Below are 9,425 nucleotides of genomic sequence, written 5' to 3'. Positions count from 1 at the left end.
TTATCACTAACCACCATAATTATTAAAGAATTTAATAAATTAAATAAACCCCTTTATTTAATTTCCAATTAAATCAATAATAATTGATTTCTTGTAAAATCATATTTTAATTATTTATTTTACAAGAAAATTATTAATTTTCCAAGAATTAATTTTCAAAATAAAATTTGAACCAATTTTTCAAAATTATCAATTTTTTCCAAAAGTTTGAAAAATCAGAAAATCGCACCCTAGGTCCAAATAATTCAAGCCCATCATCCAGCACGCATCCCGAGACAATCCCGGACAGCCGCCCGCGCTGCCTGAATGTTTCGGGCAGTGGCGGGGCAGCGCGCATTCGGGCAGCGGCGACAGCCCCTGCGCGCTGCCGTGCGCGTCCCTGCGCGCACGGACTGCCCGGAACAGTTCCGGGCAGATAAAATTTTTTTTTTTTATGAAAAAAAATAATTTTGATGGTGCATCTATTTTCTGAAAATTTTCTTGTGTGGTTAGAAACAAATTATTCAATATAAAACCATACGTTTTAGAAAAACCTTGGCTCTGATACCACTGTTGGATCTCGGTTTTCTACGTGCCCAAACGCAGCGGAAGTTTAAAATTTTTATTTTATTTTGAAAACAAAATAATTTTTTTGGACACTCGTATGGTTTTCAGGAATTAAACATGCATAAGATATTTAAAAATATACCTTTGTGAATTAAATCACTGGACTCCAACTAATCCGGTATAAACGGATTAGCTCTTGTTGATTCCCTACGAACTTTCTTCGATGAAATCCTCCTATCAAGTCCACGACTGGATGGTTTATTCCTCTTCCAATTTGCACTAGAAAATATGGAAGAAGTTTTACGTAGGAGAGAAATTAATTGAGAGATGGCTCAAATTTTCCTTCAAAAAGGGTAGTGGCCGATTTTTCCTTTCAAAGTGAAAGTCTCGAAGACCTTGTGTTGTGGTAGGCTAGGGTTTTTAATTAAAATGTGTTATTTATAATTAAATAATAGCCTAATGACATAATTAACATTAATGAGTTTGATTTAATTAATTGGGCTAGTCCAACTAGTTTAATTAATTCAATCAAAGCCTATTAAAACTTTAATTATTTATTATGATGGACTTGTACTCTTACAAGCCCATTAAACATACCCACCTTATTTAATTTATTAATTAATAAACTCAACTTTTGAGCTTAATAAATTAAATACATTATAAATTCAACATTTGAATTTATAATTTAAAATATAAATTCAACTCCTTGAATTTTTATCACTTCCAAAATTTAATATTTAATAAACTCAACATTTGAGTTTAATAAATCAAATTCTCAAATTTTATAAATTCAACTACTTGAATTTATTCTCTCAAAATTTAATTATCATAAATTCAACTTCTTGAATTTACTATATAATATAAATTCAACTTCTTGAATTTATTCTCTCAACGGGAACAAAAAATCCAGTACTTGTTTGACCCTCAATGGTTCAGGAATACAGCTAGCCGTGGGTTCACAACTCTTTGTGATTCAGGACATAATCTTTTATTCGGGCTTACCCTAGTTAGCCTCATTCTTTTCATCAACACTTTGATCAAGAATGTCAGAACTCATTTCTGATTGCACCCATCGGATCATGGTAAGAGCGTCTAGTAACATCGTCCCATGATCCCCTAGGTATCACTGATAGTGTCTGCAAAAACCAGTCGATTATGATTAACGTACAGTACGGTCCCTTCATCTCATATATCCCGATCGAATCTGCAACCTTTGGTTCATCGAGGGTTGCATATTAATTCGATAACTATGTGATAACTATAACAGTGGCATCGCGTGTACTATTGGAGAACTCCTTCTTCAATGTACATCTCATACTCTGGCCAGAGATTCCATGCACTATTATTACATTAGATCACATAGGATATCCACACCCATAGGTGAGCGGTGAATCCCCGACTACAATGCACTGGCTCCTATATGTGTCGCAACTATACCCAACCTCGCCACCTGATGACTCTCCTGGAGTCGGTAAACGAGTCAAAGCACAGCCCTAGCATATAGAGCCTCAGTGTTGTCCCGGGTCGTAAGGACTAATGGTGTACAATCATAACCACGGACTTATCCTCTCGATGAATGATAACCACTTGGAAAGTCCGAGGGAGGGTTGTTCGGTATAATCATCATATGACTACCCATCTGCATGTTTGGACATCTCTATGCCCATACCAAGAAACGCAGTACACAACATCACAGATGCTAGTCTCGAGCTCAAGCGACCTTTATCCATGTTTTAGGCGGCTGAATCGACTAGGAACGAATTTAGATCATACAGTGTTTACAAATGAGTTTCAACATCGAATTACGATTCATTTGCATTAAAGTATAATCAAGGTCTTTATCTATGTTTGATGACATGGGTATACAGATAAAGAAATAACAAACCATGAAATAATGAATTATATTAAAATAAAGATTGTTTATTGCAACTGAGTCAATAACACCCCTAGCCAACAGTTGGCTTGCAGGGCATCTACTCTAACAAACCAGACTACCAAGGACCTAGACCAGACCCCAAGCCATCTAACCAAGCTCTCAGCCCCATGCACGCATCTAGCCACTAGGACCCGAGACTTCACCACCAACCTCCTACCGAGACCAAACCACCCCCCCTTCGCCCGATCGCCCGTCCTCTTGTCTCTAGCATAGCTCGAGCCATTCTAGACCCTGACTCAGACCCACCAGGGTCTGCTCCAGGACTGGAGAAGGCTCACGCACGGCTGGTGAACAAGAAAACAAGGTTCGAACCGCTAGCACAACTCCTCGATCTACATGGCCGTCACGGTTTCGAACACAACCTGATCAACTTCACGCTCCTGCACCTACAACTCTCACTCTCGATCTGCACATGCCCATGACAACCCCACACAGCAGCCCCTTGCACCGCCTAACAGAAAACATGAGTGGTTGATTCAAATGATGCAAGATTCATGATAAAACACCACCAAAAACGCACCCACATGCAAGATCGAATTCCGAACGTATACATACATAACTTACATAATATTTAGGGCGTATATGATGAAAAACGAAAGTAAAGCATGCCTTGATGAGTGGGAGAACCAAAAACGATGCAAAAAAGGAGATCCGGGGGAAGTTCTCTTGCAAGCAAATGTTCGGTGAAAGCTTGTTGCTGGGGGAGTGTTGAAGCCGAGAGAAATGAGTTGAGTGGAGGAGGTGGGCGGCTATTGAAACGTAAATAGGTTTAGTGGAGAGTTAAAGGGAGGTAATTAGGTATAAATTATAAGGTTTATGATTAATTAAATTATTGAATAATAGATAATGGACCAAAATTTGATAATTAAAAGTTTAAAAAGTTAATTAAGCCCAATATGCTTAAAAATAGGTCCATTAAATCTAATCATACTTCCGAAAATTATTTCGTGTTGAAAAGGTTTTGAAAATAATAATCGAACCCTTAAAAAGTCTCCCGATTTGATAAAATTTGCATAACGTTAAAAAAATAAAATCTTGCGGTTGAAAATATCCAAAAATTCACATTTTTGAAAATTACACTTAAAATGCTTTAAATTAATTTATAAAAATAAATCGTGTAATTAAAATAATTTCCTTGAAAATTCTCCGGTCTTCGTTCCTCGATCGAACGTGAAATGCATCTAAAAACTCTAATGCATGAACTTTTAAAATTTCATGAAATAATTACTACCATGCATGAATTATGCATAAAATGCATAAAAATAATTAAACACATAATTAATGAAATAAACATGCATTTACTGCTTTAAAAAAATTTAATAAAATACCAAAGAAATTTAATAACTTGCATACATGTGGTTCACGTGGACTTTCCGATAATCGGGACGTTACAAATATTTTCTTACCAAATTTTAAACTTAGACTTTCTATACTTAAGTTACCCCCGTGAACCAGGATTCGACCCCCGTGAACAATGTTAGAACCCTTTAGCCATTTAAAAAGCCTAGACCGACCCTACCAAGACACCCTCGAGCCATGTTGTAATCTATTCGAGCCAAGCCCTAGCAATCATGAACCAGCACCTGACCAGCCCTCCTAGGCACCTACTGGACCCCCATCGACCCCTAGAACTAAGCCCTAGCTCGCGCTGAAGTCCCCTGAACGACCCAAGCGCTGCGGCCGAGAGCCCTACAACCCAAGGACTCCTTCCCTTGACTCAGACTCCTCTCTACCCGGACCACCACCAATCCCTTGCCTTCTAGACCCTCACCAGACCCTGACTGAACCCTGCAAGCCCGCCCAAGCATGCCCAAAACCCCTCACGCTGCTGTATGCAGCAACTCGCAACCAAGGGGAATGCACCCCTATGTGCGGGCTCTTCCACGGCTGCATCCCAAGAGTCCTAGGCCTCCTAGGACTCGACCTACGCCTAAACCATGACATGCACGGGCCCACGTTGAGCCCTGGTACAGCCGCAAGCCATGACTCTCAAATACCGAACCCTAGTGCACCCATAACAACCATGATTCGCTCAAGCTCCCTTCCGTGTGTGTGCAGCCGTGGTGTGAGTGTGTCTAGGTCCCTTAACCATGTAAAACTCGATCCTTATTAATATCCTAGAATGGCAGCCCCTTTGTGCAACAATATATCATGTTTTGGGACATGAATTCATGAGTTTATCACATGTGTATGAAATAATACGAAAATATTCATAAGGATGTCATGTTTTTCATACAAACGTAATTTTAAAAAATAATATGATGTGATAGACGAGAAAAGGAGATATATGGCGTGCCTTGGCGTTTTTAACGCACGAAAACCGTTGATGACACGAAAAACGACGATGCAAGAACGTTGGCTGTATTTTTTTCCTAAGAACTCATGCTTTTCCCTTGACAAAATGTGTGTGTCGTGTGTTGCTATGCTGATGGGGAGAGTTTTGATTTGTTGGGGGAAGTGGGACGTGGGTTTGTGAGGGTTAATGGGGTAGATTAGTATATTATATATTTAATTAAAACACTAATTAAGCTTAGGCCTATTAGGAAGGTTAATTAGGCTCATTAGTGTTTAATTAAAATATTAAAATGATCTTGTTTAATAAAGTTTGTGAATTTATTTCCCAGATTGTCAAAACATTCTATTTTTGTTGAAAAATCAACACCGATAAAATTTACGTCCCGGCGTCCCGAATAGCTCTGGATAGCGACTCCTCAAGTCCCTCTTGGTTTCCCAAGTAGCTTCTTCTTCCGAGTGATTCAGCCACTTGACCTTGACCATTGGAATGACTTTATTCCGGAGTCTTCTTTCTTGTCTTGCCAAGATTTGGACAAGTCTTTCTTCATAAGTCATATTTGGAGTCAATTGTAGAGGTTCATAATTTAGTACATGTGATGGATTCGAGATATACTTTCGCAGCATCGAAATATGGAACACATTGTGAACTCTAGAAAGCATCAGTGGCAATGCCACTCTATAGGCTAGTGTCTCAATCCTCTCCAAAATCTCAAACGGGCCTATAAATCTTGGACTAAGCTTATCTTTCTTGCCAAATCGCATAACACCTTTCATAGGTGATATTTTCACAAACACGTGGTCTCTCACTGCAAACTCTAAGTCCCTTAGTCTCTTATCAGCATAACTCTTTTGTCGGCTTTGTGCAGTCTTCATTCTATCTCGAATTTTGACTACAAGCTCGGCAGTGTCTTCAATCACATCCAAACCAATCTCTCTTCTTTCACCAACCTCGTCCCAATGAATAGAAAATGTACATTTCCTTCCATAAAGTGCCTCAAAAGGAGCCATCCTGATAGATGATTGATATCTATTATTGTAGGTGAACTCCACTAGAGGTAATTTCGGTTCTCAACTGCCTTGAAATCGATCACGCAAGCTCGCAGTAGATCTTCCAAAATTTGAATAACTCTTTCAGACTGACCATCGATTTGAGGATGGAATGTTGTACTGAATAATAACTTGGTCCCCATCGCTGCATGCAGACTCTTCCAAAAAGATGACGTAAATCTCGGATCTCTGTCAGAAACAATAGATACAGGAATCCCATGCAGACAAACTATCTCTCGAATAAATAACTCTGCATACTGAATCATGGTAAAGGTCGTCATAATAGGTAGAAAATACGCTGATTTCGTAAGACGATCAACTATCACCCATATAGCGTTGAATCCGTTATTAGTCTTCGGCAATCTAACAACAAAGTCCATCGTAATATTTTCCCATTTCCACTCGGGAATAAGAAGTGGCCTATGTTTTCCCGCCGGCCTCTGATAGTCTACTTTGACTTGTTGACATGTCAAACACTCGGTCCCAAAACACATAATTTCTCACTTCATACCCAGCCACCAATATAACAATTGCATATCTTTGTACATCTTCGTGCTTCCCAGATGAATGGAATATGGTGTGTCATGAGCTTCTTTCATAATGAGATTTCTCAAAGAATCGTCATTAGGAACCCATAAACGATCTCGATAACGAATTATACCATCTACTTCAGAATATAACTTCCGGCCCTTGGCTTAATCTCTTGCTCTCCATTTCTGTAATTGCTCATCAGTAGGCTGTCCCTGGAGAATTCTATCTCTCAAAGTCGACTGTACTGACAATGTGGCAAGATTAGGGACCTCACCCCTAGCATACATTGTAAGCTCAAACCGCTGTATCTCGGACTGTAGCGGTCTTTGGAGTGATAACTGCTGCTTTTCGACTAAGTGCGTCTGCCACAACGTTAGCTTTCCCCGGATGATAGCTAATCTCATAGTCGTAGTCCTTCACTAACTCAAGACATCTTCGCTGCCTCATATTCAATTCTTTTTAGGTAAATAAGTATTTCAAACTTTTATGATCGGTGAAAATCTTTCACTTCTCCTCATACAAGTAATGTCTCCAAATCTTCAATGCAAAAACTATCACTGCAAGCTCAAGATCATGAGTAGGGTAGTTTTTTTCGTGAACTTTCAACTGTCTCGATGCATAGGCTATCACTCGGTTATTTTGCATCAGAACTACGCCCAAACCAAGTTTAGAAGCGCCGGTGTATAGGACATACTTTCCTTGCCCCGATGGCATAGCTAACACTGGCGCTGATATTAAGGCTTGCTTCAACTTATCAAAACTGTCTTTATACTCGGATCCCCATACAAACTTTGCATTCTTCTTTGTCAAGGCGGTCATGGGTACCGCTATAGATGAGAATCTCTGAATAAACTTGCGGTAATAGCCAGCTAGTCTCAAGAAACTGTGAATCTCGGTGACTCTCTTCGGTACTGGCCACTCTCTCACTGCCTCGACTTTACTTGGATCAACTTCAACGCCGTCACTAGAAATGATGTGGCCTAAGAAAGCCACCCTATCAAGCCAAAACTCGTATTTGCTGAATTTTGCATATAATTTTCTATCTTGCAGTACTTGCAGTGCGGTCCTTAAATGACGACTATGCTCCTCTTTGCTCTTAGAATAGATCAATATATCATCAATGAATACTATGACGAATTGATCAAGATACGGCTGAAATACGCGATTCATGAGATCCATGAAGATAGCTAACGCATTAGTCAGCCCAAATGGCATGACCATAAACTCATAGTGTCCATATCTAGTATGAAACTCTGTCTTGTGAACATCCGACTCTTTTACTTTCAACTGATGGTATCCAGAACGAAGATCAATCTTCGAGAATATCGATGCTCCTTGCAACTGATCAAATAAATCTTCGATTCTTGGCAGAGGATACTTATTCTTAACAGTGACTCTATTCAGCTCTCGATAATCCATATAGAATCGCATATTACCATCTTTCTTCACAAATAATACTGGTGCGTCCCATGAAGAATAACTAAGGCGAGTAAAACTCTTGTCTAGCAATTCTTGGATTTGATCTTTTAATTCTTTCATTTCAGCGGGTGCTAGATGATAAGGTGCTTTAGATATAGGAATAGTGCCCGACATTAACTCAATAGAAAATTCCACCTCACGATCGGGTGGAATGCCAGAAACGTCTTCGAGAAAGACACTAGGAAAGTCTCTGACAATATCAACATCCTCCAACTTCTGACTGATAGGAGCATGTGCAGTAGTGACACATGCTAGAAAAGCTCGGCATCCACGTCTAATAGCTTCCTCGCACATACACAAGAGATAATGTGTGGCATTTGCTTGTTTCTCGCCGTCTCAAAGACAAAAGATTTACTACTAAGCGGTCGAATAGACACTGATCGCTGACGAAAATCAATCGAAGCTCCATTCGCTGATGACCAATCCATCCCGATAATAATATTAAATTCAGGCATATGGAGTACAATAAGATATGACCGAACCACATCTTTGAATAAACGAAACTCTAGATTCTTGACAATTTTGGACGTGAGCATTTGATCACCGAAGGAATAGAAACTTTGAAACCCAAACTCATATCTTCAAGAATAATATTAAGTCGTTTGATGAAGGTTTCAGATATGAAAGAATGTGTAGCTCCCCCTAGCAGTGCATAGGTTGCTACACCTTGAAAGATAATCCTCCATGCGACGAAAATGTCTTTTTAAATCTTCTCGTGTTGAAGCTTAAGGAATTTCTATCATTAATTTCCCAAAGATGTGAAGATTGCATGTTGAACTTAAGCATTTCTTGAAAAAAATTGCAATTTAGTCCTTCCGCTTTTCGAAATTTGCATTTTAGTCCTTAGATTTTTCAAGTAATTGCAATTTATCCCTTACATCTTCGAAAATTTACATTTTAGTCCCTTTAATTTCGAAAATTACATCATTGATCCTCAAGAATTCGATAATTGCGTTTTCGGTCCTTCATATTTTTCAAAAATTTCAATTAGGTCCTTTAACTTTTGGTATTTACATTTTGGTCCTCAAAATTTTCGAAAATTGCACTTAGACCCCTCAAAGAATTCGAAACCATAACAAACCGTTGATTATTATTTTTCCTTAATTTTTGGCCCTAAAACTTTTTATTTTGAAATTATTTCATCCTTTACATAAAATAAGGCTCAAAATAAATACAATTTCTATGGTTTCTAAAATCATATCTTAATTTCCAACTAAGGTAGAGCATGCAACCTAATTTCCACTAGGTTAAACTTGATCTCAATTCAATTCTAATAACCAATTTAATATTTCAAGCAATAAAAGAAATATAAAAATGTTAAATGACTAGGTTACCCGTGATAAGAGTAGTGTTTGGCTCCTCCTCTCCTTCTTCTGCATGCATGACATAAGCTCGTCCCACAGTAGGTGCTTGTCTCTCCGGGCAATCAGCAGCTTTGTGCCCTTCCTCCTTGCAAAAGAAACATTTGAATGTCCCCCATTCACATTTTTCAAGATGTGGGCGATTGCACTCCTTGCATAGGGGCCTTTTAGCAGGCTTTAGTGCTCCAGGTTGTTGCGGTCTTTGCTGTCCTTGCTTCTTGACTGGACCT

The sequence above is a fragment of the Primulina huaijiensis genome, chromosome 15 (genome assembly GCF_012295235.1).
Source record: "Primulina huaijiensis isolate GDHJ02 chromosome 15, ASM1229523v2, whole genome shotgun sequence".
Classification (NCBI taxonomy): domain Eukaryota; kingdom Viridiplantae; phylum Streptophyta; class Magnoliopsida; order Lamiales; family Gesneriaceae; genus Primulina; species Primulina huaijiensis.
Note: the sequence above shows the minus strand (reverse complement) of the source record.